General features: G+C 43.4%; 1 protein-coding gene across 1 annotated transcript in view; it reads left to right on the top strand.

Moving 5' to 3' along the window:
* Positions 1-5,557: 5,557 nt before the first annotated feature.
* Positions 5,558-10,646, top strand: part of SYNC (syncoilin, intermediate filament protein) — a 31,562-nt gene continuing 26,473 nt past the window's right edge. The window contains exon 1 of the mRNA XM_030219433.1: positions 5,558-5,622. The gene's annotated coding sequence lies outside the window, so the exon portion shown is untranslated. The remainder of the gene's footprint in view (positions 5,623-10,646) is intronic.

Below are 10,646 nucleotides of genomic sequence, written 5' to 3'. Positions count from 1 at the left end.
GTGGTAAATGTGAGCCCTCCAAAACCCGCCCGAAACCCACTGTACCCACATGTAGGTGCCCCCCTTCATCCCTAAGGGCTATGGTAGTGGTGTACAGTTGTGGGGAGTGGGTTTGGGGGGGGGGGGGGGGTTGGGGGGCTCAGCACACAAGGTAAGGGAGCTATGCACTTGGGAGCAATTTGTGAAGTCTAGGTCTGCCTGTCCATTTCTTGCTCAGTTTTTCATTTTCTGTCCTGCTTAATAGACGGAATTTTCCTACTTCCTCCTTACAAGTCTGAATCCTGCACAAACCTCGATTCAAAAAGAGTCTATGCTGCAGTACAAAGATGAAGTCCATGGACTTGCATGACCGCTGCCTGGATTCCTACTACTACTACTACTTAACGTTTCTAGAGCGCTACTAGGGTTACGCAGCACTGTACAATTACTTTAGAAGGATGTCTCCACATTCCCAATGCCACAGGTCCCATACCCTCCGAGACTACCCTCCAGCATTTCCTCTTCCAGTCAGATTTCCTTGCAAAAACCTCCTGCAGCCATGGTCTCTCCAGTGGTCCTGCATGTGACCTCAGCGGCAGCCATCCCAGGCCTGAGACCTGATGGGCAAGAAAGTCTTTCAGGCATCCATAATGAACCCCCCAAATCATGGCTCATCAATTTCAAATCATACTCTACTTGGATTTAGTGCTAGAGAGGGTAAACAACGTCCAGACTATACTAGCCCCAGACTGGCAACTCACTCTTGCCTTTATTCAGGACACAGCAGAATGCAGAAACATATGATCCGCTCTGCTTTAGATTCTTTTGATGTGGTCTCTTGCACAGCTGCTGTCAGTGCAAGATGCTTGGCATAGTTTAGAGCCTCCAGCCTGAGGGAGGACACAGATGAGTCCCTAACCAATGCCCCTTGTACCAACATGAACTTCTTTAGCGACAAGGTCAAGGACATAAAGGATCACTATACTACCCTCCAAACCCTAGCCTCTGAAAGGCTAGAATGCTTCAATAACTGAAGATCACAAGGCGCTCAACCACGCAAGTCCCTTACGATGCAACTCTACAATTACCTCAGTTGACAAGTAACACATCCCAAACAAACAATATGCCCAAGCTTGTCGGCAAAAGACAACACATGAGGGAAGGGAGGCAGCAGAAGGGGAAACACCTCCTCCTCTAACAAAATTTCTCTGTCCTTTTGACTACTCCTGGTTGAGAGTGCCTCAAATCTTTCTCTACTGCCTGGGAAAAGATCACAACCAACAAGTGGGTCCTAAACATTACCCATGAGGGTTACTTATCAGATTTAGCTCAGTCCCACCCCAGACAGGACACTCAACTACCTTATCTCAATGCTCAGCTTGGAGATAACAACTTCATATGAGCCAGAGCAACAGCCATGGAAGCCAGAGATTATATTAATGATATTTCCTAATCCAAAAGAAATCTGCCCATCCTCAATCTGCAGAAGCTCAACAGATTCATCCAGAAAGAGAGGTTAGAATGCACTCCGTTGGGACCTCCTCCAAGCTGACAAATGGCTAGTTCTCTGGACCTCAGGGATACACAGAAACATACCAAGCTATCCAACAAAGAGGAAGCTGCTGTGTTTTGCTATCAGGGTCAGACACTACCAGTATCGTGTCCTCCCTTCCATTCTGTCCTTGTCACCCAGAGTCTTCAACTGTGTTACAGTACCAACTTACAGCCTTTGCAGGAAAAGCATCTGCATCTTCCCCTACCTGGACAACTGGGCTCATAGTGGGGCCTATATTCCTGAAAACAGAGGACGCCATACTGTAAACAGCCCCTCAGCTTCCCATAAACACAGAGAAATCATAATTCAGAATTGGAGCGCACATCAATACAAGTGTATCGAAAGTTTTCTTCCCTAGTCACTGAGCAACACAATAATTTTGCTCACCCAACATTTATCTTCCTTGGATAGAGTCACAGCCAAGATCTTACTGTCTCCTGGGGCACCTCACAGCAGCTGTACGTGCAATCCCACTAACCACAATCCACATGCACCCACTACACTGACACTTGAAGAGGAAATGGGACCAGCTGTACCAGCAAACACAGCCACACCTGATGCACACATTGAATGCCTCCAGACAGGGCTGGGGGACCCATCTCCTACGCCTTTGAATGAAGGGTACTCAATCATACGATGAAAAATACCATCACATCAACCTGCTAAACTCAGAGCCATTGGATATGCACACAAGATGTTCAACTCTTGGATCGTGAAAACAAAAAATCATATATGTCCAAACGGGTAACTAAATAATGATGTTCTACCTCAATAAATTGGTTACTCTATGACGTATCACCTACCTCTGTCAGTCCTGAGGAATAAGTTTCTGATTCTGTACGAACATAGGTGCCAACTTAACAATTGCAGCAGGCATATTTTGGGTTTGACCTCATTTTCTGCCAACCATAGTCTGAAGCATTATGGGACCCGCACCACTGATTTCAATGAGCAGAATCAGGAGCTACAAATAGACTGCTTTGAGATGTAAGCTCAATACCATTATTGGTACAATCATTACCCTGCTATCCCAATTTGATTACTGTAATGCCATATATGCTGGCTGTAAGGAGTACCTGTTGTTGGGGGGGGGGGGGGGGGGACCTCAACACACTGCAGCCAGGTTCATATTCCAAATCTCTCGTTTTGAAAGTGCCTCCCCTCTATTAATCAAACTACACAGGGAGAGGGAGAGAGAGAATCATCTTCAAATTATGTACCTTTACCTTTCAAATACTAAATGGCACAGCTCCACACTATATGGTACTATTAATAAACTTACCTCAAATAAACACTAAATATGAGGCAAGAAACTCTCTCAGACTACACCTCCCAAATTACAAAAAAAGTGATCTACAAAACTGTCCACTCTACAGACTTCACTTACTTAGGAACCAAATGGTGGAACTCCTTTACCACCCAAAATAAGAAATATACAGGAATATACTAGATTCTGCAAAATCCTCAAATTGTTCCTATTCAAACAAACCCTCACAAAGAACGACCATATTTCAGAAAATTAATTATTACCTGAATTGGTTATTACTCCATTTACCATTAACTTTTTCTTTGCTTCATGTACATCTCATCCATAGCTATCCAGTTGCAGAAGAGAAAACTTATCATGGCAGCAGGCTGGGAATATTTCAAGAATATAAGAAAAACCATGCCAAGTCAAACCAAGGTCCACTGATTCCAGCGTTCTGTCGCCAACAGTGAGTCACAAGTACTTAGAAGATGAATTGTTGGTGGGGGGGGGGGGGGAGAAGGAGTTGGACTTGTATTTTAGGAAAGCAATTGAAGTGCTGCTGTTTCCTTGATGTTATATTAACTCTCCATCTTGATTGGCATTCTGCAATGCCAAGGAGAAGGTGTCTAAAGGCAGAGGGATACATCACTTTCTATAGTTACAATCAAAGCAGTTTACATATTATATACAGGTTCTTATTTTGTGTCTGGGGCAATGGAGGGTTAATGGACTTGCCCAGAGTCACAAGGAGCTGCAGTGGGAATCAAACCCAGGTTCGTAGGCTGCTGCATTAACTAACAGGCTACATAATTAAATTAAATAAATAAGATTCCAAACAGTAGACCTATTTACTTATTTCCCACATTTATAGCCCACCTATAACTAAGAACATAAGAGTAGCCATACTGGGTCAGACCAATGGTCCATCTAGCCCAGAACCCATTTCTAAACAGTGGCCAAGCCAGGTCCCAAGGACCTGGCAGAAACCCAATTAGCAGCAATATTCCACACTATCATCAAAGTGGGTTACAAAATACATACATCACTAACACCCTTCTGCACAAAACCATCAATAACAGTACCTTTGCCTAACTATACCTCATATTTCAATTCTAGAGATAAGTGGCTTGGCTAATCTTGTTTTAATAGACTTTCCCTCCAGAAACATGTCCAAACCTCTTTTGAACTCTGCTATGTTAGCTGCCTGTTCCTATAAGTAAGTCAGATGTGCATGTGAAATGCAAATAGCGAAACAAATAAATGCAAGTCCTGACTGCCCAAATGAAACAGCAGGGCAAGAATTGCTCTGTTTTGAAGATAATGAAGGCGGAATGTCTTAACAAGACATACAATTTTTTTTTTCTTAAGGACTTCGGTCTACTCTGACCATAGCTTTAGGGGTGAGGGGGGAGAAAGAGGGTGAACTTCTGAAACGAGGAGAATGGGCAAATACAGAGGAAAGGAAGGAAGGTAAATAGCAAGATAGTGTGGTGTCTAATAGGGAATGACAACTTGCAAATGAAAAAAGCTTGCAGTTTTCCTTACTGTTTTGCATAAAAGAATTTTAATTAATATTAAGTAAAGAATGGTTCCTACTCAGTATGTGTCTGTATTTGTTTGTAAAACTGGCTACTGTTTGTGTTTTTATGATCCATTCTTGATCTTTTCAGTACAGCAAACAAGGCAAAGTGATAGAACCTGTCGGGTAAGTAGGAGAACCAGTAACAGAGAGAAATACTAACAGCTAATGTCCCCTTCTGATCAGAGCAGTGTGAGAATTGTAGACTGGTGGGGGGGGGGGGGGGAAGTTATTTTATAAGCTACTAGAACAAGTAAACAATGTTTTATGTATTCGCTTAGTCTTGTGTAACCTTCTTCTTCTCAAGTCCCTTAATTGGTTCCTGATCTGTTTCCATATACAGTTCAAACTCCTCTTCCTGACTTACAAGTGCAAACATTCCTCAGCTCTTCAACATCTTTCTGTCTCCCTCCCTACACCAGTGGCGATCATAGGTCAGCTGACACCCGAGGCGGATCGCTGCTGCGCACCCCCCCCCCCCGGCGAATCAACCCCCCTTCTGGCGCGTCAACACCCCTCCTGGTGAATCAACCCCCCCCCCCTTCCGGTGCATCAACACCTCCCCCTTCCGGTGCCTTCTTGGCTGCTGGGAGCAGCCGTGCACCTGTCAGCTCCGCTGGCCCTGCTCTCTCTGCCCCGGTACAGGAAGTAACCCGTTCCGGGGCAGAGAGAGCAGGGAACCAGCGGAGCTGACAGGCAGGCGGCACCCCCCCAGCAGCGTGCACTCGGGGCGGACCGCCCCCCCCCCTTGGTACGCCACTGCTCTACACCCCTCCCCAGGAACTCCAGTCATCAGATAAGTCACTCTTACCTGTGCCCTTTTCCTCCCCTGCCAATTCTAGCCTCCGTTTCTTCTAACTTGCTGCACCATGTGCCTGCAAAAGGTTTGATACATTATGCTGGTCTCTGGCTAAAAGTTTACCTTTTTGAGACTCAATGCCTTAGTCACCTGTTTAATACCCATGTTGTTTTAATCATGCCCATTAATTCTCTAGTCCCTTATTTGTTCTGTTTATCAAGCAGGGACTGTCTCATACGTGTTCAATGTACAGTGCTACAGAAATGATAAGTAGTAGTAGCAGTAGTAAAGCCAGTTTTTACTGTGGAAATTCCTCCAACCACTCACTCTTTTCAATCTGTTGTTTTAAATGGAAGCATCTCTTCCAACAACCTGAGATCCATCAACTTCCCACCTATGAAGGTTCCAGGATACAGCCAGACCTAAGGAAACATGTGAGTTACAGAGGGAAAGGCATACAAGTATGACTCATGTACCTGATGACTCATACGGTACAGAACTAAACTCTTGTCTATGGTGGCCTCTTGTGGCTTAGGTAAGAATTGGCCTGGAGCCTGGACCTTGAAGAGATCATAAATAAAGGTATCTATTATTTAGATTTAGTTCACACCTTTTCAGTAGAAACTCAAGATGAGTTATATTCAGGTTCATAGACAATGGAATGGGATGTCCATGGCCCCACCGAGGTATCAGAACTAGAGATGGATTTTTTTGGCTCCTCAAGGTGGTGTGCTGTCATGATTTTCTGTTTGTGAAGGACTTAGGGGGGAGGGTAAGTAACTTTCTAAGATGACGGGAGCAGCAATGGGGTCTGAACTGGACTTACCTTGTCGTCAGTGCAGCGCTCTAACCCCAAAGCTATGCCTCCTATATGTCATATATGGGCAGCCTTGAATGCATCTGTTGTAGGTAACAGAAGGCCATCATATTAGAAACAATACTACAGAAATGATGGAGGACAACGTGCAAGCGGTTTAGGGTTATGGCTAAAATAGAAGCCTGAAGGATCAAAATTACTAGAACATGCTTTAATTGGAATAAGGATTGCTGATTTATCACATTTGAATAAAAGATGCTGAACTAGAGATAGCACCATTGTCATTGGATAAAGTTAATGCTTCATTGCAAGGAGAAGTCTTTCCAAGCTCCCTGAAATGAGTGATAATTACCTCAATTCCTGAAACTAGTTCTATTTTAAGGTAGATAATTATAGGCCAATTATCCAGCTCCCTTTTATGGGGAAAAAAATCGTACAGGTAGTTACTTGATATTTTTGCATATGTCTTGCCCCATCCTTGGCCACCTTTAAATCTAGACTGAAAGCCCACCTCTTTAACATTGCTTTTGACTCGTAACCACTTATAACCACTTGCCTCCACCTACCCTCCTCTCCTCCTCCCTGTACACATGAATTGACTTGATTTGCTTACTTAATTTTTTTTGTCTATTAGATTGTAAGCTCTTTGAGCAGCGACTGTCTTTCTTCTATGTTTGTGCAGCGCTGTGTACGCCTTGTAGCGCTATAGAAATGCTAAATAGTAGTAGTAGTATTTGATCAATCATTGGGAATCAGTGGGTGGGTTAACAACTGTACAAGCAGGTTTTCATGCAGGATACGGAGTTGAGGCTACATTAGTAGCTCTGGTTGAAGGGATGTTTAGAGGGCTAGACCAAGTTATATCTCCAGGCTCCATTTGATACAGTGAACTATAAGGTTTCGATACACCTGTTAGACAAATCTAGGGACAGTACAAATCCTAATGGAATGGTTTAGCACTTTTTAGTCAGGAAGAATGCACAAGTGGATGGTATACTTTCACCTGCTAGCCTGGTGGCGTGTGGGGTCACACAGGTGTCTAGTTTATCCCCAGCAATGCTTAATGTATACTTGGCAACCTTTGGCGAAGATGATAAGAGGTATAGGATTATACTATATGTGTGCAGATGATATCCAGCTTTCATCATGAGTGGTGGTAATATTTTATAAAGTAGACATATAGTGTTATAGAATGATCTTGGGCAACATGATAATGACTCCACCATACGAGTCCAAGCCTCGTGTCTTAGGTTTGGCAGTCACTACTGGGCGGGGATAACCCATATGAGTCCAAGCCTCATGTCTTAGGTTGGGCAGTCACTGCTGGGCGAGGATAACCCAATATGCCACCTCTTACCCGTCTTGGAGAAATGGACAGTGCATATGGGATGCAGGCATTTTGGAGGTTAAGGCCTAAAGGGAGGAGAGGGGGGGAGAGGGGGGAGGGGAAAGGGGAGGAGGGGGATGGGGAAGCGGGGTGCAGAGGGAAAGACAGAGAAGTTCAAACACGATCTAAATTAAATCACCAACGAGATCAACCAAAGCCTACAAATTATGCACTCCTGGGCGGATGCATTCCAGCTAAAACAATGCAGAAAAAACACAATGTCTTGTACTCACCTCACAACACAACAAACCACACCATACTGCTCTCTCCCCATTGCACAAAACCTGAAAATTCTTGGAGTTACCATTGACCGAAACCTCACACTCGATGCTCACGTGAAGAACACAACCAAAAAGATGTTCCACTCAATGTGGACCTTCTTCCGTAACTTGGTTCAATCATTACATAAGTAATGCCACACTGGGAAAAGACCAAGGGTCCATCGAGCCCAGCATCCTGTCCACGACAGCGGCCAATCCAGGCCAAAGGCACCTGGCAAGCTTCCCAAACGTACAAACATTCTATACGTTATTCCTGGAATTGTGGATTTTTCCCAAATCCATTTAGTAGCGGTTTATGGACTTGTCCTTTAGGAAACCATCTAACCCCTTTTTAAACTCTGCCAAGCTAACAGCCTTCACCTCGTTCTCCGGCAATGAATTCCAGAGTTTAATTACGTGTTGGGTGAAGAAAAATTTTCCCCATCTCATTTCCACTATTCATGATGTATTGTAAGCCACATTGAGCCTGCAAAGAGGTGGGAAAATGTGGGATACAAATGCAACAAATAAATAAATAATGAAAAAGATGTTCCACTCCATGTGGAAACTCAAAAGAGTAAAACCTTTCTTCCCGAGATACATATTCCGTACCTTAGTACAGGTCAATGGTAATAAGTCATCTGGACTACTGCAACGCACTGTACACTGGCTGCAAAGAACAGACTATCAAAAAACTCCAAACAGCTCAGAATACTGCTGCCAGACTCATATTTGGAAAAACCAAATACGAAAGTGCAAAACCCTTAAGAGAGAAACTTCACTGGCTCCCACTCAAGGAACGCATTGCGTTCAAAATCTGTACGACTGTACACAAAATCATTCACGCAGACGCCCCAAACTACATGCTAAACCTCGTGGACCTGCCTCCCAGGAACGCCATAAGATCATCCCGCAAATTTCTCAACCTGCACTTCCCCAGCTGTAAAGAACTAAAATACAAGCAGATACACGCCACCACCTTCTCTTACACGAGCGCGCAGCTGTGGAATGCACTGCCTACAGCCCTGAAAGCTATTGACGAAATAACTAAGTTCTGCAAATCGAAGACGCATCTCTTCAACAAGGCCTACTAAGAGAGCCCATAGCCTCACAAAACTACCTCACCAATCCTTCCAATTATTAAAGTCCACCTTCCATACTATCCTAACACCTTCGTTCTTTTTTCCCTTACTTTATTCCATGATATCAGATACACTTAGCATTGTATAGACAATACTAACTGTATCTGATATCATGGAATGACTATGCCATAACAAACTATGTAAGCCACATTGAGCGCAAAAAGGTGGGAATATGTGGGATACAAATGCAATAAATAAATAATTCTAAACACACTAAGTGCTGTGATCCTATATATGCAAGTACAGTATACTGTACCTGACTGCTGCTCTGTCTGTGCTGGGCTGGCTCTTCCTCCTGCTGTCCCTGGCTGGTGCTGCATTCTTAGTCTCCAGGTTCCTCTGTCCCTTCACTGCTGCTCTGTTCTGTTCATGTAACCAGAAGATAAAGCACTGTTTGGTCCAATAAAGAGATTATATCGTTCAAAATTAAAGCTATTTTCATTCCAGCAATTTCATATATTCCAGTGTGTGTAGTTGAGGCTGGAAGCGTAAGCCTTATGAGTATGTGTGACCAAATTATTGCAAAAGATTTCAGTACAATAAAGCATTAACACAATAGTGTACTCAGGCGTAGTTCTATCCAAGCAAGATATCCTAGAAAAGGAGGGTACAAGCAAACAGGAATCTGGCTGCTCAAGTGATCAAATGCCATCCCGCCAGAAAATTATCTGTATTGTGCACATCTGCTCTGTACTGAAAGTCTTAGAAGTGGTCTATGATGCTGGTATATGACAGTGCAAGACTCTACATTTGGATCAGAGGACTATAAAAAGATAAAAATACCACTTCTCCCTGCAGGTTGGCGCCCCGATGTTGGCGCAGAGGGTCCTGCTGTACATGAGAGGGGCTGCTGGCTGGCATCAATGAAGCTTTGTCCAAAACCACTCATGTCTTGACTATAACCTGCTAAAGAAAAGGCTAAAATTGAATTGGCTCTAGTACACAGAAATATTAGTGATCCTATACATCTGAAGTCCACCAAGAAGTTACAGCTATGCCAATCTTCTCTGTCCCTTCTAGTCCTCAAAAAATCCCAAATACCTCTTACACTGGGAGAGAAATTGTATCAGCCCCACCCCATGTAACCAGAAGATGAAGCACTGTTTGATCCAATAAAGAGATTATATCATTGAAAATTAACATTCCATCTCTCTACTCTTTTGCCTTAACCCAACTTCCCTTAACTAAATTTCCTTTTTTAAATGTTTTATTTCCTGGAAATAAGTTATAGTTCATGCACAGTACCCTTATACAGGTACCTGTACACTATTCAAACCAGATATCCCTTTCAACTCCTTTCACATCCACCCAATTTCCCAAACTCTGGAAAATGGAATGAAACTTTCCTCCAGACCGCACCCTCCCACTTACAATTCCCTCCTATACTGATGTTTACCCTAAATCCCTTTAAATACTTTAACTTTTACCCTTAAATCAACTCTCTCTCACTCTCACCACCCACAGCACCCCCTCTCACCTTGATGGTCAAACACACTCTGGCAACTGCCAGTGACTCCGTCCCCTAGGAAACCGGACATGGGCTTGGGATTCCCTGTCTTCCCAGCCAATTACCAGACCCTTTTAAAATTTCTAAGCTGACACACGGAATGTTGAGCAGTGCTGCTCCCACTCCATTTAAATTTCCCTTTTTCCATTAAAGTCAATGGAAAAATCAATCAATAGAAATAAACCTCTATACATTACACCCAAATTACCCCAAAAGTTCACAATAAATCAAATTCCCCTTTCCCTACCTAACAATATTTTTAAATTTGAAAAATACCCATGTTAAAAGCCCTCCTACACTTTTTCCACATAAAACCACTTTAAAAATTCCAAAATAATCCAAACCCAACTCAAAAATTCAAACAACCCCTCC

The sequence above is a fragment of the Microcaecilia unicolor genome, chromosome 11, assembly GCF_901765095.1.
Source record: "Microcaecilia unicolor chromosome 11, aMicUni1.1, whole genome shotgun sequence".
In the NCBI taxonomy this organism is placed as follows: Eukaryota; Metazoa; Chordata; class Amphibia; order Gymnophiona; family Siphonopidae; genus Microcaecilia; species Microcaecilia unicolor.
This window is presented reverse-complemented; position numbering and strand designations above follow the sequence as displayed.